Below are 22,769 nucleotides of genomic sequence, written 5' to 3' on the forward strand. Positions count from 1 at the left end.
GGTGTTATTATTCTTTTTTATATATTACTTAATCTATTTGATATTATATTGAAGATTTTTGCATCTGTGTTAATGAGAAATATTGGACTGGCTTTTTTGAACATGTCTGATTTTGTTGTCATATTAATACAGGCCTCATAAAATGAGATGGAAAGTATGCCTTCCTCTTCTATTTTCTGTAATAGATTGAGTACATTGGTTTTATTCCTTCTTTAAATGTTTGTGAGACTTTGCCGATGCAACCATCTGGGACTGCTAGTATTTGCTATTCAGAGTTTTCAAAAGCTGTGCCTAGCATTCTTGCTAGGTTTTCTAGGAGCATTCAGTGCAAGAGACAAGGTAGATATGCCTATGTCTCTAACCAGAACCAGAACTTTTATCCTGTTTTTATGATGATTTCCTATGTGTTTTAATTCATGACTGTGGAAGGCTGTAACTGCACAGAAATTCCACTTCTTTAACTTGAACTTTTCTCCTTTCTGTCTACCCACACTCCTCTTAAAACATTAAGCTCCTGGGACATCACATTCCAGCCAGTATAAAACTCTCTTAAGACCAAAGCCTCAGATCTGTTGACTACAGAAACAGAGTTTTGGTTAAGCTAAATATAACATGTTATAAAATTGTAAAATTAAAATGTTATAAAATTTAAATATAAAAAGTACTTTTTCTCATTTTAATAATAGAAACATATTTACTTTTTCCTAATTTAGTCCTTGATGTTATATGCAATATCCATCATATAATGCAGTCAATACATTGATAATTTAAAATCATATAAGGTTTACTCAACCTCAATAAAACTCAAAGACTTAAGCAGATTACTAGTTCTTGAAAGTTTGGAACTGACACTTGTTATTTTTTAAATAATCAGGCTCTAAATGCTCTAGAATTGAGAGTTTTAGCCCACTAACTGATATTCAGGACAATCCTAAAAAATAAAGTGTAGAAAGATTTTAATTTAAGCCACATCTGTATAAAACACAAAGCAAAGGATATTTATATAAAGTATACTAAAGTTTGGTTATTTATAATTGAATGTTATAATTTGAAATGTTTTGGAAAGATCATTAATTAATTTTTCTTAAAACCTCTTGTCAATTATTATTATCAGCTTATCTTTAATTTATTAAGAAATTATTTATTTTCACTAGCTATACATATATATTTTAATATGTAAAGGGTATATTTTTATTTTACCATGTAAATAATTTTGCAAATATGACAGTACATTCAGAAATATGTTTTGGAAAAGTAGATGATTAATCTTTCTTAAAACTTCTTAATTGTTTATTAAGATATATGTAATATATTTAATTTATTAAGAAATTATTATTTATTAATTATTCTTAAAACTTTTTTCTTTTTTGGTTGTATTTTTTCCATCACCATTTATCTGCCTATACCCTCCTGCCCCCCGCATTCACCACACTGCTGTCCATGCCCATGAGTCCTTTCTCCTCTTTGCTCAGACCTTCTACCCCCTGAACCCTCCTAGAATTATCAATTATTATTACCAGCATCTGTTCAATTTATTAAGATATCGTTATCTTTTTGCTGACAATATTTTCATATGACATTACTATGAGTTTAAAGAATGGAAACAAAAAGACAATTTCTTACATTTTGATAGAGAAAGAAATGGGTTTGCTTTTAACAAGAAAAAGCCAACACTAAAATTTCTTTGGTGGTCATGTTGTCATTATCCAGAATGATAAAGAGAATAATGAACTACAAGTACAATTTTCCCATTCTAGTATCATTTTAATGTTTTCACAACTCACATTTTAGAGTTAAATATTTCTTTAAAAAAACAGAGTTCCTTTATTACCATTAATATTATCAGTGCTCCAAGGCATTAAATGAGATTCTAATAACATAAGAGGACTTATTTTATACCTAGTGGAACAACTCCTCTGGTAGAATCAGGCCTGATAATAGCTGAGCAAGTGTTTATAAATTTCAACCTTTTTCAAGTGAGTTGTTGTAACTGTAATCTTTAACCTAATATATAGATTTGGGTTATAGATATTTTGGAGAAATTATATGTTTAATCTCAAGGGTAGAATATGAGCAATAATTTAATCTCTCTTTATGGATATTTTTAATTGACCTCTCTGAGAAATACTGCCAATACTTTAAAAGAATTAGAGACCTCTAAACATCAACACTCAACACTTGGAATAGTGATGTGAGAAGAAATTTTCTATAATAATACCAATTCCATTATTAGCCTTTCCAAAAAACAAAAACAAAAAAGTAAATAAAAGAAATTTCTATATATCTTTTCTTTTCTATATATATTTCAGCATTCCCCATATATCTTGGAAAACTGTAAGCAAACCCACCTAATTTTAGTAATGTACCTAATCTATTTCAGGTCAATAAAATTCTAAATCTCACAAGAAATATTGAATATTTAAAAGAGTTTAGAAATAACGATTTATGATTTGCTTTACCAATGGTTTTCATAGTTCAGTTACTGAAATCTTAGTCAATTTTTTTTACTTTTTAAACTGAAAACCACATTTCCGATACTGTGACACAGAATTTGTCTGATTAAGTCAAATATCCCGGAGTGAAACTCACCTGATTGTTCTGGAAATTGCTGTTGTTTTATTCTCATTATGTTTTCTTTTTTAAAAAAAATATCAATGTATTTTGAGTCTTTGGGGGTTCAATAAATAACATTCTTTTCTTTGCCCACAATCTAAAGGACCTGAGTAATAAAAAAAAAAACAGTACAGCAGAAGGGAAAACAAAAGGTCGCTGTTATTACTGATAAAGCCAGTAAGAAGTAAAGAATGTTGCTCACATCCTAGTTGAGAGGCTTCCTAATACTCAGCACCAGAATTAAATAGACTCACTTTCAAAAGAGCCAGTTACTGGTGGGTGGTTGGTTCCCTTCCAAGAGACAAGAAAAAAGGACTTGGTTGCATCTATACAGCTTCCCTTCCCAGATCCACAACTCAGTTGTCACTTTTCTCCAGAGGGAGGAGTGAGAAGCTAATGGATGTCCATTCACAGAAAAGTACACTTCAGTCCTAGAGATAAAGCATTCCACCCAACACTATATTTTTGAGGTTAATCTGTTACAATGTTGAAATAAATCATCTACTAAATACTAAGATGGGCCTATCCACTGCTCCTCCAGTCATAGAGTGTACAGTTTGCATGAAATATGCCTATCCTTAAGAGCATAGAACTTTAACTGGAGTCTATGAAATAACCAAATCCAGTATTAAATTTTGAGTCTGAGTCTGAAATATCTTCTGTTCCACCCCACACCACCCACACACCAACATATTTTTATATTTTCACCATAGATATTGTTATAGTTAATCTGTTTAAGGTATTCGGCATTGGGAAATACTACTCCTGAGAGCATGAAATACTGAGCCCGTTTAATTAAGTGTAGTCATTGACAGTGTGTGGTCATGACAGAAATAAAGTTTGTGGGTTGAGAAGATGACAATATGTTGCTGATTAAAAGTGTGGTTGACATAGTCACACCACGGCTCCTACCATCTCTCTAGGTGGTGAGTTGCCTCTGCTGGCATGGAAGTGGGGACCCTCACACCTCCACCACTAGCCACAAAGACTCCGTGGTCCACCTGCCTGAATGAATTAATCCTCCTTAACTGACCACATAAACCTTTACTTTCCATCAAGTTGGATTTCCTCAGTGTATCCCTTATGTTATGCTTTTTTACTATTTCCCTGAATTTCCATATTTTGTACCCTTTTTCTGTCTTATCTCCCTCATATTATTTTAAATTATTTTATGCCATAAAGATCAGCTCAAGTGGGTCCTTCTCTAGAAAACATCCATCACTGCTCGAGCTCAGTGCCCATCGAACTATCCATTTTCAGAAGTCTTGGAGTTCTTATATTGTAATGGGTGCAGCCAGAGCCCCCAAAGGGGGATTTGCTACAAGGTCCAGAACTTGGGGTGCTGAGGAACATAGAATATCCCCAGCCCCACAAGTCCGGCTGGGGAATGGGACACATGGAGCAGGGCCATTGAGAGTTGTTTTTCATATCAATAACAACAGGATAGCTTCAAGTCTATATACAAAAGGTGCGTAGCAACAAGTGTAGCTAGGAACATGGAAGTGACTCTGAACCATTATGTAACTGGGAGGCAGCTACCCCTGGTTACAGAGCCTGTGTGAAAGCTTGGACATGGTTTGCTCTAGGCCACAGGGCCATGCCTGCCCAGACTAATTAGGGCAGCAAAGAAAGACTGAAAACTGTGGGAGTGCTGGTAGGTGTAGCCAGTTGTGGAAGGAGTTGGAAATACGGTTATGAAGGAGGTTCCAGGCTGGGATTTAAACTAAAGGCAGCCGCCAGGTGAGACAGAGACTTTACGGGGAGCACAATTTGAGACAATTCGGGTCTACATTCAACTGGGAATTGACTGCTCTAGGGTGTGAGTACTAGAAGGCAGGCGTCACTGCAAACCATTTTAGAGGCTGACTAATAGATGTCTTTTGATTTTTTTAAAAAATGAGTTTGCTAAACTTCAAGTAACTGTTAATTCTGACTTTTTAACTTAAATTTCTCTCATCATTTTATCCATTTTCTTTCTCTTTTGCACTCACTTTTCTCCTTTTCCCCACCCTGTGTTATAAAAATTAGAAGTAGAAAGCAAAAAGGGAAGATTATGGCCTTAGAATCCTTTAGGACCAATCATAATTTCCAATTTTCCAATTTACTGTTATTGAAAAGACAAAATTAGGGCATTTGTACTTCATGGCAAGATTGAATGAGACCTATCATGTGATAACTGTTTAATAAATGTTAATCCTGTATTCTTCAGTTCAAATCTCTGTCATTTCTTGAATCATTCCAAAAAATGCAAGGCAAGCCATGACTGCTGTAGCTCAGTGGATTAAATTTAGCCCTGCAAACCAAAGGGTTGCCAGCTCAATTCCCACTCAGGGTGCGTGCCCAGGTTCCCAGGCCAGGTCCCCAGTTGGGGGCATTGGAGAGGCAATTGACTAGTGTTTCTATTGCATGGTGCTGTTTGTCTCCCTCTCTTTCTGCTTCTTTCCCTCTCTCTGAAAATAAAGAAATAAAATCTAAAAAAAAAATAGAAAAATGAAAGGTGAAAGTAATTAGTAAATGTATTTAATAAAACTTACTTATTTTCAGTTTTTATTGACCATCCCCAGTTTCCTAACTAAATATTTAGTGAATATTTAGGTGATATCTTTTTTTATTTTAAAAAATGTGACATTCCAGAGTATTCATGGCATCTCAAAATACAGTGAGATATAATCCTCAATATTTTGTTTTCATAATGTGAATGAGACAATATCAGTACTTGTTTTCTTCATTCTTCATAATGTTAATGCATTTTTATAATATTACGAAATGATAGTTCACCTGAGTTTATACTGTTATACCAAAAGAAAAGAAAAATTTATGTCTTTTTTCCAATTAGAGAACATTTCCAGTCAATGCTACCACAGACTCAACTGTACTGAAAACATCACAAAACACAGTCTTTATCTATTTATATTTGTTTATCTAAATAATGGATTTAATATTTTGTCTTTTGAGAATCAATCAGTTATTATTAGAAAAGGTTCAGAATACTTCATAAGTATGATCTAGTAGTTCTTGAACTTAGCGTATACATGAGCATAATTTGTACAATTTCAGTCTAATCTGTAATGTGAAATTGATAACAGGACATGACATAACTGAAGCTTGATACAAGAATGGCTTTCTGCATTATGCTGAGTGAAATAAGACAGGCAGTGAAAGACAAATACCATATGATCTCACCTTTAACAGGAACCTAATCAACAAAACAAACAAACAAGCAAAATATAACCAAAGACACTGAAACAGAGAACAGGCTAACAGTGACCAGAGGGGAGAGAGGAGGGAATTTCAGGGGAAACGGGAAAGGGTTTGCATGAACAAGTATAAAGGACACATGGACAATAACAAGGTGGGGTGGAAATGGGAGGGAGGTGAGGAGGGCTGGTGGGGTGGGCTAGGATGGGGGTAAAAGGCAGAAAACTATACTTGAACAACAATAAAAAAAAAGCATGGCTTTTTTATTCCATGTCCCAGCTGTCACAATTTTAATGTTAAATGTTTTGTCATATTTTGTTAACTAGACTTTTTTTCTCAGTGACAAACTTAAAGAATAATCTAGAGTTTTACAAATATCTCAAATGTTATGTAAATTTTTGGTCACTCATAAAGTAGTAATTCTCTTTTTCACTTGGGTTGAATTTGCTTTTAAGTATCTGAGTCAAATACATAAATATAAGCCATAAGTATTATTCAACACAAGCTTCAGCATTTTCTTTTTCTGCTCTCCTGATGTTTCATTAGTGACATTTTTAAATCAAATTTAGATAATCCTTGGTTCAGTCTCCAAACAGAATATAGGTTCAGTGAGCAGGGATCTGAATGACAAAAGAACTGCCCACTTAGAGGGTGCTTTAAAATACTTTGCTCATTGAAAAAAAAATGCAAGCCAACAGATTTTTCTGACCTTACTGTTCTGATTTTTCAGTTTGAATTTAACTGTGCATGGAAAACTTTGAAAAGCTATATAATCCATCAATATTGTATTTACTAGAGCCTGAGTTTCACACAACATCAAAGTATTTTTGTGGCTTTGATATTTTCTCTCCCTTAATTATGACAGCCCTAGATATATTGCATTTAATTTTCTTTTCCTGGCTTTCTCTTATTAGCAGTTAACACTTTATGTAGAACATATCTAGAATTCCTGATATCAGTTATTTAACCTTTTTTGATTGATCAATTTGATAATGTTTAATTTAGGGCAAGAATAGAACATATTTTCAAATTGCACATGTAAATTGAAGATTATATTTTTGGTGTAGCCACATGTATATGTGATAAGCATATATATGTATAAAACTAGCAGTTTATGATCATCAAGCCTTTAGTATTAAAAATGAAAATCAAAGTAACTAAAAATTTGGCTTACCAAAAAATAAGATGAATCAAAAACATTCAAAGCCACCAAGGATCACAGCACTTACAAGTCTTTTTAAGGTGTAAACAGGAACATCTCAGTACCCCACTAACTAACCTTCTATTTGCATTTAGAACACAATGCAAAACAAATCCTTAAGCACTGCGTGAAAGACCATAAATGACATGGCTTTTGTCCCAAGAGATTATGGTCACAAATGGGACACAAGCATTAAACACTCTTTAGTACTAATAAATTGTGTTTGGTTAGACCAAAGAGAATGAAAACCAATTTTGGGAGAAGTTAACTTGAGGAACTTAAATTCTGTTGGTGGGTAAAGGAAAAATCTCTCTGACAAGTGCTATTTATTGTAAGTTAAGATTTGAGACTATGTCCAAACTGAGTGCTGGCCTGTAAACCAAAGAGTTGCCAGTATGATGCCCAGTCAGGGCACATGCCTGGGTTTTGGACCAGGTCCCAGGTTGGGAGTGTGAGAGGCAACCAATTGCTGATTCTCTCACACATCATATTTCTCTCCTTCTCTTTCTCCCCCACTTCCCCTCTTTCTACAAAATAAGCAAATAAAAATCTTTAAAACAAAAAGATCTAAGGTCTAAAAGAAGAGTCTGGAGAGGAGCATTCCACAGGAGGGAAGAGTTGTGTAAGAACCTAAGAAAGGAAAAACCTTGATACACTGTAGAAAAAGAAAGGTTTTGATTATGAATTATCCCAAACAAATGCCATGATGTAGTAAAATGTGTTTGGTTTTGTTAGCCAGATATTATTCTTTTTAAAAGAATTTTTAGAGATTTATTTATTTATTTTTAGAGAAAGGGGAAGGGAGGAAGAAAAATGGAAAGAAACATCAATGTGTGGTTGCCTCTCACATGCCCCCTACTGGGGACCTGACCTTCAATCCAGGCATGTGCCCTGACTGGGAATCGAACCAGCGAGCCCTTGGTTTGCACGCCTGCACTCAATCCACTAAGTCACACCAGCCACGGCAGTCAGAGATTATTCTTTATGTGACTCAGTACGGACTTTGCACATTTTGTAGTTTTTGATGTATATTAGATGACCGGTAAACATTTAATGGGTAAGTATATAAACATATTTACCAAAACTAAAAGGGAAGGAGGGTGATAATAGTATCTGCTTCATATGATGGTGAATCATAAATGAGATCACCAATAAAATGTGCTAATCTGAGAGCCTGGCACATAGAAAATGCTTGATAAATACTAGCTTTAAAAAATGAAGTTCCACACTATAGAATATACAGATGATGTACTAGAGAACTGTACACTTAAAACCCATATAATTTTATTAACCAATTTCACCCCAAAACTTTATTTATTTATTTATTTACTGTGATTTTTAAGAAGATTTTATTTATTTATTTTTAGACAAAAGGGAAGGGAGGGAGAAAGAGAGGGAGCAAAACAACAATGTGTGGTTGCCTCTCACACTCCCCATACTGGGGACCTGGTGGGTAACCCAGGCATATGCCCTAGACTGAGAATCAAACCAGTGACCCTTTGATTCTCATCTTGAACTAATCTAAATAAGTATTTACCTGAGTTGCTTAGAGGCAAACTAATCTCACAAATATTAAGTAAAATAATCTGTATATACTACCAAAAACTACTATTAATTACTTGATTTGAATGTTATCAAGGTACTTCCCTTCCTATTCCCTATATGGTTGGCAGGGGTTTACTCCTTTCCTTTCACTCACGATGCATGAACACACACACTCCTGTGGGTGTTTGATTGGCCATGCAGCATCTGCAAAGTTTTGGGGATAGGTAATGACCTCAAAGCTTGTACCTTCCTTCTGAGTATCAAAATGTGTGCATTTTCAGTAACAAAAGTCCAATTACAATCCTCATTTTATATGTTGTTCTGAAGTTCCCTCAACTCATTAATCTGGATTCTTCTCTGCATCACCAAGCCTAGGAGTCCTTATATGTGGACATGAAGTTCTTCCCTTTTGCTTATTGAATTAGGGGTTCTCTATATTAACTCAGATGTATTTTCTTTTCTTCTTTTTTATAAATTCCTTTTTTTCATTTATTTATTTTTAGAGAAGGAAGGGAGGGAGAAAGAGAGAGAGAGAAACATCAATGTGCAGTTGCTGGGAGCCATGGCCTGCAAACCGGGCATGTGCCCTAACTGGGAATCGAACCTGTAATGCTTTGGTTCGCAGCTGCGCTCAATCCACTGAGCTATGCCAGCCAGGGCCAGATGTATTTTCTTGAGTCTAAATAAAATTTTAAAGATTTCTGTTGCTGAAAGAAAATCTGTTTTAGAATTATTATCCTCAGTGCTTTAATCTTTTCACAAATGATATGCAAAGGATTCAGAAAGATATACTTATTTTTCTTAGTCAACATTGCTTAAGTGTTATCTAACTATGATCAAACATTGTCAGTTAGTTAAAACATTCAAAAATAAATCATTGAACTCTATACATAAAATATATTCCATGATTCATTTTTAAATTTTTTTAAAGATTTTATTTATTTATTTATTCATTTATTCATTCATCCATTCATTCATTTATTTATTTTTAGAGAGAGGGGAAGGGAGGGAGAAAGAGAAGGAAAGAAACATTGATGAGATGCCTCTTGCAACCCCCATATCCCCTACTGGGGACCTGGCCCACAACCCAGGCATGTGCCCTGACTGGGAATCAAGCTGAAGACCTTAGTTTCACAGGCCAGCACTCAATCCACTGAGCCACACTAGGCAGGGCATATTTTCCATGGTTTCTATGAAATTACATTCTTAAAGGTCTTTGTATATTTTTATTTCCTTTAATATGGTTGTTAAGTTCAGTGCTTACAACTAGACCATGTCATTCATGGGAAGGGAAGTTCAATTTCATCTCTTACTTAAGAATGTAAAACCCGAATCAAGAATCTCACAAATGCCTGCCATTGATCACAAAACCTGAGCAAGAAATTATGAATGGCTGAGGGTGAATTCATTACTCTTATTTTTAAAAATGACTTAAAGTACTACTGAGTAAAGCACAATAAAATCATTTTCATGTGTTAGTGCAGGAAAACATTCTTACTTGTAGCATAGGAGCCCCAAACCAAGGAGCTGCTTAAGTGTTCATGATATTCTGAAAAACAACAACACATCCAGTGGAGTAGCTGATGGGGACATACATTTATTACTCACATGACAGAGTAGTATACCCATGGCAGTGGGTTGGTGTGAGAAGGACCACACCTCCTTTAGTCTGAGCTTGTTATGAGAGGTCCCAGACAGAGGAGGCAGGTATCCTACACATGACTCTAAACTACATCATCTTAGGGTGCACATGTAGAAAGAAAAGGTCAAGAAGCAGTCACAGGACCAGAAGCCTCCCCGAAAAGGAGATAAAGAGTAGGTTACAATCCAGTCCCAAAACAATACACATTCCCCCTGGCCAGCCCTCATCACAGGTGGTGGGAGAGCCAGGTATTGACACCACATTATAATATTATCACTTTTACAGATAGCTATGAAAAGAAAAGAAAATGTTAAAAATAAAAGTATAATAAATAAAACAATCCTTCCTTTTTTGTCCTCAGACAGTGATGTTAAACTATTTCTGACCCGTGAGAAAGTGCTGGTGATCAATACTATTCATGCTCTCCTTTTCTCCTTGGGCACAGAGAAGTCAGTTCTGGATGATGGATTATGAGCTAAAATGATGACCATTTTCAGGCCTGTCCCATTAAACCTTCACCTGAATAAAGAGGATAACAAGGACCTACCGGAGAGGGGACCTCTAGGATGGAAAGCCTGGATCCCTGAATGACAACACAGATCACAATCCTTCCTCCCCACCCCCCATGCCAACCTACACTGAACTTACATTGAACTGTGAGTGACAGACAAACTTTTGTTGCATAATGTCACTGATATCTTGGGGTTGTTTATTATAAACGTTAGTCTACCCAGACAAACCTAATACTCAATTTTCTATAGAAAATAATATTACTGAATTTAATCAGAATCTATGGGTATTAGAGCTTCTAGATCCGTGGATTCTGGATGTCTTAAAAAGTGGTGGGAGCTTCAAAATATTTACTATAAAAAGTTTAATAGTACCATGGAGCTGATAGATAAGTTTAATGAAATTATATAAAAAGTGTTGACATTTGTATTTCTTTGTAATGGAAGATCTGTTTTTAGGTGTTTTAAATAGTAAAATAAACTTTTTGCCCAGAAGGAATGCTGTTCCCAATCACTGTGTTGATGTTTTGTATTACATATTCTTCACAGACTGCTATACTCGGGAATGTTTTATGGGAAAAAGCTGATCCCATAGAAAGCTAGTAATTGGTAGAAAATTCTCAAACCTGAAGTAGTTGGGTAAGAAAGTCAGAAAACAACACCACCACATATCAGCAATCAGTAACCTGAAGCATACACGAGCAAAGCATTTCCTAGAGCTCAAGACTCTACTATTTTGAGGCTAAATTTTAAGGAAGAGCAAAAGCAAAGATCACTGCCCTGATATAAGAAGCAAACATTCTTCCTCAGATTAAACCTCATAGAAAAACAGTAATGATGCCCACACAGATGAGAATCTAAACTGGAACAAATCCCTCTCCTAAGCCACATGGGTTAAGGTTTTTCCAACACTTCCTCAGGAAAGAGAAAACAGATAACAGAATCCATATGTATTACTGTGTGGTACACAATGATGTATAAAATATTCTCATTATTAAGTGAAGCTTCAGACCTTTTCAGTAAACCATTTTGATGTTCACATTAAGTTCTGAATTCAGGGCTCTCTCCTGCTTCCGGTATTACAGTTCACATTTGGTGCCCAAAAAGGCCAAGCCAGGCAACACTTACAGAATTCCGTGTTTCCAGTGCTTCTTTCTGACAGAGCATTGCAGAGTCGTCATTGGACAGCCCCTTGCACAGCTCTTATCAGCAAACATATCTAAACCCAATCATCATCCACTGTCTATGTTCTCAGAACTGTATGACATGAGGCACATGTCTAGCAAAACATGAGCAAAATATGAAAGGGACACCTGCAAAGACAGATAGGGATCTGTCCTGACCAGTTAAAAAAATAGATTTTAAAAGTTACTGTTATTATTAAACCCCAGCAATTTCATAGCCACCTTCAAGAGACCTAATGTGGGCACTGTGGCAGTCATTCACAAAAATGGAAATTGCAGTTGCAATAGCATCACTTATGTCTTTTTTTTTTTGGCCTTTTTGCAAGCTATGAACTATAAAGGAACAGGATGTTTGACAAAGGCCTTTAGAATTCATCTGCTAGTCCAGAGTATAAATTTCCAACTCAGTGGTTCTGCTGAAACTGCATGTTAGATTTTCCTGGTTGGAGTAAGAATGAGTAATGTGAGCTCAGCGTGGACACTGCACAGCCTTCTGTCTGCCCATTTTACTGGGTACAGTTCATAAAGAGAATTATCCTTTAACAATTTTGGTCCCTAAATATCAAAGAAAGGCATGGGGTTTTTCCCCACTGGGGTATGAACAGAAGACTGCGGTCTGTCAGTCATATTCACTTGGAAGCCTGAATTCTCCAAAGACCAATCTCAAAGAGAAGAATAAAGAAAAGAAACAAAATGAAAAAAATAACAAGGATCAGCAAGATCATGCAGCCCATCAGGCACATTCCAGCCCATAACATCCCAGAGAGAGGCCCCAAGTGCATCAACAGATAACCAGTTTATTTATAAAGATAGGAAAATTCAATAAACCAACAAATTTTGTTTTCTTTTTGGCTTAATTTTGTTGTTGGTATCAACATAAGAACACCTTGTATCACTGAAATTTTTTCTATTTGAGACAGTTCATTGACTAATAGTCATTTACGATGTTGGGTTGATACAAAATTGGATAGTTGAAACTTCTTTAGAGTAATTTCCCCCATAAGATAAATTAATGATCACAGATTTATTGGCAACCCAGAATGGAGGCTATTATAAACACTGCATTTAAGGAATTATCAAAGGTGAAAACTGGAATTTGTTCCCTGGTCATTTGATCTACATTGTGTTGTAACAAATTGTTAGACATTTCAGTTAATTTTTATCTCCTCAACACTTATCTAAAAAAAGTGAACAAAAGAAAATAAAACAGTCTGTTTGTATTTTGTGCCATTGTATGAATCTGGTCATTTTACAAGATAACATATGTTTTTTATAGGTTTCTTTGGAATGTTTATTTACAACTGAAAATCATGACACATTTTTTGTCATGCATCCTGGCCCTTAACTTCAATCAGGATATTCCATGAACTGCTCTTGGGAGCCTCTCCTTTTGGACAAAGCTCTCTAACAGAACTAACTTTGCCTGACTACCCTGTCTTCTCCATCATGCTATACAGTCCCTTGGGTTCGACCATTGTCTTGTTGAAACTCTACAATTGATTTTGATAAAACATTCCTGATGTATAGCAAGAATGTAGTATAATATATGTGAATATTGATAACAGTTTCCTTTATATTGATAATAAATACTCATTAGTTTATACTCATAAGTGACTAGCATATCTGGTTTTCTATTTCTGTTATTATAAATGAAATATTACTAAAATAATATTTCAATGATACTTTTAAAATCTGTTCAAATAAATAACAAAACAGACTAAATCACGGAAATAAAAAGCTCCATTCTCTTTATTTTTCCCCTCCCTGAGATGAGAGCACCACAATTCCCAAAGCTGACTTTAGTTCACTATTGATTCACCCTATGGAATTTAGGGTTTCTGAACCTTGTTTAAAAATACACTAAAGAAACAAATAGACATTAAGGTGGTCATTGTCCAAGACAGGTTGCTTTTTGTTACTGCATGTTACACATAAACCTCAACTTTTACTCTGATTATATGAATAACTAAGATAAGGTAATCCCTTATTTCCAAGAGTTTCAGTGTTTCTATATTGGAGTTTCATTCTTGAAAAAAGTATTTTTTTCCATAAAACACAAAAATTGATTATTAACAGTAATAAATACAAATATATGAGGCTCATAATTTCTTAAGTATATAAAACCAAATTACTTTAAAAAACAAGATCTAAATATTCCTTTAGGAGAATTTGTTTTGCCTAAATTGAACTAGTAAAGGCTTCTTAAGGTCAACAAAGTTTAGACTGAAGAAACTATCTTCTTACCGGGTACCTCTCTGGTACAAACAGAACCTTACTCCATTTTAACATGGACATTTGAACTACTTCTAAAATTTGTATTATCTGTCTCAAAAATTTTCATGGAGCCCTGGCTGGTGTGACTCAGTGGATTGAGTGCAGACCTGTGTACCAAAAGGCCACCAGTTCAATTCCCAGTCAGTGCACAAGCCTGGGTTACACAAGAGGTAACCACTCATTGATGATTCTCACCCTCTCTTTCTCCCAACCTTCCCCTCTCTAAAAATAAATAAATAAAATCTTAAAAATTTTTTTCATTGACAATTTTATGACCAAAATAGTCTTTGACTAATAAATTACAGGGTGTGGGATGGGGGTGTTAGGCAAAGGGTGGTTTCCATGATAATTCATCTTCCTTAAGTGTTCCTTGCTCTACCATTTCTATCAGAGCTACATTGCTGAACTCCTGAGAATAAATGGGACTCTGAGAAAGCACCTACCAGCAAGCTCAGCTGAATCATCACCCCAGGATTAGCCAGGTAGTGAGTATTGCCAGTGTAATTATCAGAGTGTATGAGTCCCTACTGGTCCTGGTCTTAGATAGTTCTAATTTCAAGTTTTGATCCCTATCAAGGGGACTCACTCAGTATAAGAAATACTATAAAATATATGTCACAAGTTATAAACTGGAAGCCACCCACCTTTTAGAATATTTTATTATCAAATATTTTATATTTGTTAGTTACAAGTAGCATCTACTTATATTATAGGACACAGCTCTTGTAATAAATTTACCTTTCAACATGCCCAAATTTAGAACTGCAGAGAAAAGATAAAGTAGATCTAGTCTAAACTCCTGCACCAGGCAGGAGTCCCCAGAAAGTGTTCATTGATCCTATTAATGGATATGAGCAATATTTCCTGAAGCAAGAAATATTATTTTATATACCATTACCAATGGAACCACTACATTACTTCTGTATGGGGGATTTGGTGGGTTCATTCTACTAGCTCAAAATTAATTGTAATTTTGGCTTTTGAGAAATGTTTTTGTGATATTCAAGTATGAAATTAAGAATATAGCTATGGTTTTCTTATTTTACCAACAAATACTGAATGTTTATCAAATGAGTTTTCTAAATCCATTGAGATGATCATATTTTTCTCCTTTTCCCCATTATTATGGTAAAACTGTATCAATAGATTTCCAAATACCAAATCATGTATCAGTGAGAAAGGCCTAACTTATCCTGCACTAACAAAAGTCCTCCTATCTCCATGGTTAAAATAGGATCTATCACACTTGACACTATTGACATTTTGGGTTGACTAATTATTTGTTGTGGAGGGCTGTCCCATGCATTGTAAGAATTTTATCATCATCACTGAACTCTATCACTAGATGCCACTAGACCCACACCTCATATAAGTTGTGGCAACCAAAAATATTTTCAGATATTGCCAAATGTTCTTTGGGAATGGAAGATGGTAACTGCCCCAAGTTGATAACCATTGTTTTAAAACAGTGACAGTTTTTCTGCAGCGAGGCAGCAGACTGTGCAGGCAGGCTGGCTGAAGGTGAAATTGAGACTCAGAGCTGACCATGGACTATGGCAGGGGTTGCCACAGTGGGAGAAACTCCCAGTCTCACACAAGAGTTCCTTGGAAAGTGGGCTAGAGACAAGCAGCCCAGCTGCATTTTTCCTTCTCTGGCCCCTCCCCCACAGGCAGTGTCACAGCACAGCAAGGAGGGTTGCCCTGCCCAGGTGATACCTAAGGCTCCACCCCCTCACAATTTATTAACTGCACCAAGACAAACAAATATGGCCCAAATGAAAGAACACAGCAAAATGTAAGAACGAGAGCTAAGCGATGAGGAGATAGCCAACCTATCTGATGGAGAATTTAAAGCCCTGGTAATCAAAATGCTGACAGAACTGATTGAGCTTGGTTGAAAAATGAAGAAAAATGGAAGATACCCAAAATTAAATAAAGAAAAATATTCAGGGAACCAACAGTGACAAGAAGGAAACCAAGACTCAAAGCAATGATTTGGAAAAAAAGGGAAAAATAAACATCCAACTAGAACAGAATGAAGAGACAAGAGTTCAAAAAAGTGAAGAGAGACTTATGAACCTCTGGGACAACCTGAAATGTTCCAAATTATAGGGGTGCCAGAAGGAGAAGAACAATAGCAAGAAACTGAAAACTTATTTGAACAAATAATTAAGGAAAACTTCTCCAATCTGGAGGAGGAAATAGACTTCCAGGAAGTCCAGGAAGGCCAGAGAGTTCCAAAGATGTTAGACCCAAAGAGGAACACACCAAGGCACATCATCATTAAGTTACCCAAGATTAAAGACAAAGAGACAACCTTAAAAGCATCAAGAGAAAAGGAGACAGTTAGCTACAAAGGAGTTCCCATAAGAATGTCAGCTGATTTCTCAAAAGAAACCTTACAGGCAAGAAGGGGCTAGAAAGAAGTATTTGAAGTCTTGAAAGGAAAAGACCTACATCCAAGATTACTCTATCCACCAAAGCTTTCATTCATAATGGAAGGGTAGATAAAGTGCTTCCCAGATAAGGTCAAGTTAAAGGAGTTCATTGTCACCAAGGCATTATTATATGAAATGTTAAAAGAACTTAACTAAGAAAAGAAAGATAAAAAATATGAACAATAAAAGGAAAACAAACTCACAACTATCAACAAATGAACCTAAAAGAAAAGAAAAATAACAAAAATTAAGCAAATAACTAGAACAGGAACAAAATCAGAGAAATGGACATCACATGGAGGGTTTTTAGTGGGGAGGGGAAGGAAAAGAATGGGGAAAAAGGTACAGGGAAGAAGAGGCATAATTAGTAGACATAAAATAGATGAGGAGAGATAAAAGATGGTATAGGAAACAGAGAACTCAAAGAACTTATATGTACCACTCATGGACATGAATTAAGGCGGGGTAATACTGGAGGGTTGGGAGTGCAGGGTGAAGGGGGGATAAAAGGAGAGGGAATTGGGAAAACTGTAATAGCATAGTCAATAAAAAAATACTTAAAAATTTTATACAAATAAAACAATGACTTTTTTCCCCTCATTCATAGTACCTGCCATCGAAGGCTCTCCTTTATGTCCCAGTCTCTGGGGTGCAGGCCGATAGAGTTGCTATCATCTGGATTTTTGAAGGACACAGTGGCAGAGGAAAAAAGGAGAGGATGTGCAAATTGCACACAAGCTCTTAAAACTTCTGCCTGGAAGTGACACGTGTCACTCTCAATCTTATATTTGGCCCAAGCCAATCACATGGGTATGTCTAATTTCAACTGGAAAATGTACTATATGCCTAAAAAACAGGGAGCTGGTTATATTGGTGATCTGACATATTAACATTATAACACTATTTTAGAAACTTCTCACCCTGGCTGGTAAAGCTGAGTGGACTGAGTGCAGGCCTATGAACCAAAGGGTCACTGGTTTAATTTCCAGTCAGGGCACATGCCTGGGTTGTGGGCCAGGTCCCCAGTAGGTGGTGTGAGAGGTAACCACATATTGATGTTTCTCTCTTGCTTTCTTCTTGAAAAAAAAGAACAGAAAGAAAGAAGCTGTTTGGAAGTGCAAATTCTAACTCAAGCATATTTTCTCAGAAAGAGTGTAAACAGTACACTGCAAGTCTAATTTTTTTTTATTTAGTCTGTTTTGTTGTTTGCACCTACACACCTACAAGGTACTTGTATTGGGCTGATATATTTTTTACTGCTCTTTCATTGTATGTAAATTACTTTTTTATTTTCAGTTAACCATTTATACATATGAAACCCATAGTAGAATATTAGTATTTGTGGGTTTGGTTATTTAAACAATGTGTGTGAAAAGTGTAAGAAACAAGCCAACTATCAAAAAATTTTAGAAGGAAATATATATCTGTACTAATGGAATGACTTCATTCTTAATTATGTAGAATTCAAATTGCCCTGATAAGGATGTAGAATATGCTGTTCCCAACACTCTGTTAACACAAACCTCTTTCCACACTCGTTTCTAGTCCAGGTTTCTTTGCCTCTTCTGTTCTCCTTTGAAGTTCTATAGTGGTGCCACTGTGGGAAAGCTCATCTACTATTAAAAAATGCAACTGTAGAAAATTATATGCCATATTATTTACATAAAGTTAAAATATTTATAAATTGTAATTGCATCTTCACTGTATTTTAAGTAAGGAAACTGGAAATATGTCTACACAAACATTTCCTATATGATCATGATGGAAAGCACTAATGTTTAGTTCTCAATGATTCCCTATGTAATCCCCAAGGGTGTAACACAGTCACAATATGGTAAATAAGTAACTCACTGAAAGTTACACAGCCAATGAGAGATAAAATCTGTGTTCAAACTTAGCCCAAATTTGTTAAACTTTCCCATATTTTTCTCTAATTCTTAACAGGTATTACAAAAAATCTAAGCTTATTCTTAATGACATATTTTGATTTAGATAGTTTGGGATAAGCATTTTTTAAAGTGTACTGAAGAAAAAAATACATATTCACTTTGTGCATTAATAGTAATATATGTCCACAATATACTTACCTGGCAGGGGAGATACCAAGATCATGAAGGTGGTTTTTCCAGGATAAGGCTCACTCATTGCACTCCAAGGGTGCTGACCCCTGTGATTTCCCCAAATGCTGGACACTAAACTGCATAATTTGTGGAAATAAGGGTCTGCATTCATGCTCTCCCCTGGAAAAGAAAAAAAATAAATGTCCACATTGGAAATTTAGATATCACAGAATTATACAATGTAGGAAGAATTCAGCACAAATCTGTCCAAAAAGAGCAAATCACTATGAACATTTGGTGTACAACATGTAATGTATTTTCTAAAAAAATAAACTGGAGATAATTTCTCATATTTTAAAAAATAATTGTGCCCTGGTTAGTGTGTCTCAGTGGATTGAGCACCAGCTTGCAAAATGAAAGGTTGCTGGTTTGATTCCCAGTCAGGGCACATGCCTGTGTTCTGGGCCAGGTTCCCAGTGGGGCAGTGTGAGAGGCAACCAATTGATGTATCTTTCATGCACATCACATTGATGTTTCTCTCCTTCTCTAAAAGTAAATAAATAAAATCTTAAAAAAAATAATAGCAACTATATAATTTTTCATTTTAGGAATGTGTCACAGTAATTTAATACCCCCCTCCTTTTTTTTGTACATCAAGCTTGCTTCTAAAGGTTAGCTATTAAAAATGTTGTAGTGATATCTTGATATATAATTATTCCTATCTCTGTTTTTTAAAGATAAACCTTCAAAAGAGAAAATGTATAACAGAAAAATTTACTAAATTGTACCATAGTAATAGTGCCTGTTTCTCAGCAATTTCTCAATATAAGGAAAAATAATTTATACCTCCCCAAACAGAAAATATTACCTTATTTTAATTAATATTACCTTGTTTTGATTTGCATCTCTTTGATTATTGGTAAATTTAACCTCTTTCTCTTTCTTTCTTTCTTTCTTTCTTTCTTCTTTTTTGCCTATTTGTATTTCCTTTTATATGAACTATTTAACCTGTCCTTTGTCTATTTTTCTGCTATGATGGACCACTCCCAGGGACTTCTATCATAGAATTCTATTCAGACATGTTATTTTCTCTCAGCATACCAGTTTTGCCTTTTGATCTTCTCATCTCCTGGTATTATAGATTTCTAATGTATATTAGAAATGTATAATGTATATTAGAGTCAGACATCTTGGGTTTGAATCCAAGCTCAAATACTGAGTTAGATATGGGACCTTGGGTTAGTCACTTTATTCCCCAAGGCTTATTTTTTTGTATAACATTCATAATAACTTCACTTTATGATATTAGTATACATGGAACCTGATGTAGTAAGTACTTGTTTGACAATATTGTTTATATTGGTGTTAGTCTTATTATTATTAAACCTGATGACACTGAGCTCTAGGAGAAAAGTGGTCTGTTAACTAATCTTCATCAAGAATCTGTCTTCTTTCACTTTTATGAATCCCATGTGCTTTATTACTCTGCTTTTCATAGATAGTGTCTAACTTCAAAGGAGAGAGTGTAATTAAATAAATACTGGAGCCAGTATTTTTATTTTTTATTTTTATTATTTTTTAATTTATTGATTTTGAGAGAGAGAGAGACATTGATTCTGTTGTTCCACATATTTATGCATTTGTTGGTTGCTTCTTGTATGTGCCCTGACCAGAGATTGAACCCATGGTGTATCAGGATGATGCTCTAAATAACTGAACTATCCAGCCAGGGCCTAGAACAGGGCCTCATATCAGGTCTTAGATAATCAAGTAGGGCAACCACTCTGTGTTTGTGTGTATTTTTGACTCGTGTGTGTGCGTGTGTGTGCATGTGTATATATATTTATATATATGAAATATTTTGCTCTTGACATATGGAGAAATATCAATATGACAGATTCAGGGACCTCAAAACAAATGCAAAAACAAAAATAAATAAAATCAAAGATGCCCAAAACTAAGATTTCCAGAAGTGAGAAAATACACCTGTTGTATTTTACTGGTTAAGTAATATTTTATCATGCAAAACATATATTATCCTAAATTATCTATCTATAGACCTATTTATTGATTGGTTAATTTATTGATTGGTCCCTTTTCTCAATATTTCTGTCTACATAGAGTTGAAGACATGAATACATATTTTCCATGTTTGCAATTATTAAACAAATTGGGTGTTCATTTCTGCCTCCGATATGGGACCTACTTGTAACAATTTTTATTTAAGAGAAATAAATCCCAACTATGAATACAACATCCATTTTGAAAATATGTATTTGTACTATACCACAGATAGATTTTGTGTGCTAACCAAAAGGACTAGCGAGAGTCACTGTTTAGCTCCAGTAGAGTACGCCAAATGTTTGAAAGGCAGTGAAGTCATGATGACAGTAGATATCACTCATCTTCCATGGATTTTAAATCTTTGCTGAGAAAGCATGTACTAGTAAGAGGAAATTATTGGCTATTTAGATAATTGAAGTCAAATTTAATGGATTCTGCTATTAACCAAAATTGAATGATTTCCTAAGTTGCTTCCCAAAGATGAACAAAGAATAAATCAAATACATGTTTGTGAGACTTACGTGACTCAAATTAATGTTACTCATAACACTTTTATCCTAGTTGTCTTTTTTTTTAATTTGACTTAAGTCTTAGGGATAGAATGGTAGACAAATAGATTTTTAGAGTTTATAATATAATGAGAGTATTTTTTAGAAAGTGAAAGCACACAAATGAACCAAATATATAAAAACCAACTGTTATCAGTGCTAGGAAGAAAACCAACCAAGGGCTGAGACTGAGGATCTACAAGGAGCCTACCCCAGATAGGATGCCAGAAGGAGCTCAGGGAAAGCCAGTGAGACCTGGTCAATGACCCAGGAGGAGGAAGGAGCCTCACCTGGGGCCACAAAAGCAAACTACACCTTACATGGCCTTTGGAAAGAAAGGAAGTGGATTTTATGTCAACTGAAATGGAAAGTTCTTGAAGGGCTTTAATCAAGGGAGTGACATCATACAAGAATATTTCCCAGAACACCATAACTATATTCAAACAGTAAGAGGAAAGGAGACCTAAATGGAATTATTAGTGGGAAGCCTTCCCAAAGGGAAAAGGGAATCCCTTAATAGAAAAGTGTGAAGAGTAGCACTTTCTTAACTTCTCAACTATAATAAAGCAGAACTGGATCATACATCTATTAGTCATATACATTAAACTGAATTATACTCAGTGTTTTTTTTATTGCTTGTTTGATTTTATGGGCAAAGATAGGTGTCCATAATGGAAATGAAGAGGTTGCAGAGAAAGGGCAGTCAAAAGCAAAATGAAGGAAATTTGTGAGATGCTATAATGCTGGAGAGCCCTAAAGTTAAAACAAGAATATAAAGAATGAAATGAAATGAAATGAAATGAAATGAAATGAAATGATGAATGAAGTAACCTGAAAGCTACAGAAGGGATGAAAGTGCACTTTGAACAAGTCTCATATCCAAAAAGGAAAAGCTAAGAGTCTGAATAGGTAAGGTTATAAGAATACACTGGTGATAAATAAGCCACAGAGGAGAAATTCCTCTTTGGTACAAAAAAAATGATTAAGCTACACAAACATTTATATTATTATTTTGCCTTTAAGTGGGCATGGTAAAGGGAATATGCAGGGTTTTGTTCTAGTAAAGCATGGTGATTTGATTCCATGAGATATAAACACACTTGTTTTCATAGAGAAGCATTGTAAAGGTGACCACTACAGTGAACATGCTTATTCAGGGTCCCTCATTTCCACCTGTGCTTTGGCATCACATGCAGGAGACCACTTCTTTATTCCTGAATAAAGAAAAGATAAAACAAAAACAGAGAATGAAGAAAATGGTACCTTACTTGGTTATAACTATTTTTTAAGGAACTAGAAAATGAGATGAGTGACACTCTGTGATTTGTTTACAGTTTATTTTTAATGCTTAAATTTTTTTCTATAGAAAGTTTCAAACATATGGAAAGTAAACAGAAGAGTTTAACAAATTCTATACCTCACCCAGCACCATCAATTGCCAACATCCTGCCATTCTTTTATCATCTAGACCTCCACCCACTTTTCACACCATC

At 35.1% G+C, this 22,769-nt stretch overlaps 1 protein-coding gene and 1 non-coding gene across 3 annotated transcripts in view; both read left to right on the forward strand.

The window, feature by feature from the left end:
- Positions 1-22,769, forward strand: part of MAGI2 (membrane associated guanylate kinase, WW and PDZ domain containing 2) — a 1,385,030-nt gene that overhangs the window by 588,037 nt on the left and 774,224 nt on the right. The gene's annotated exons all lie outside the window — the stretch shown is intronic.
- LOC123812303 lies at positions 18,684-18,847 on the forward strand. Its single transcript, XR_006784578.1, has one exon. It is a non-coding gene; the product is annotated as a U1 spliceosomal RNA (small nuclear RNA).

This window comes from Phyllostomus hastatus, unplaced genomic scaffold (assembly GCF_019186645.2).
Source record: "Phyllostomus hastatus isolate PE091 unplaced genomic scaffold, TTU_PhHast_1.1 phas_scaffold_78, whole genome shotgun sequence".
NCBI lineage: Eukaryota > Metazoa > Chordata > Mammalia > Chiroptera > Phyllostomidae > Phyllostomus > Phyllostomus hastatus.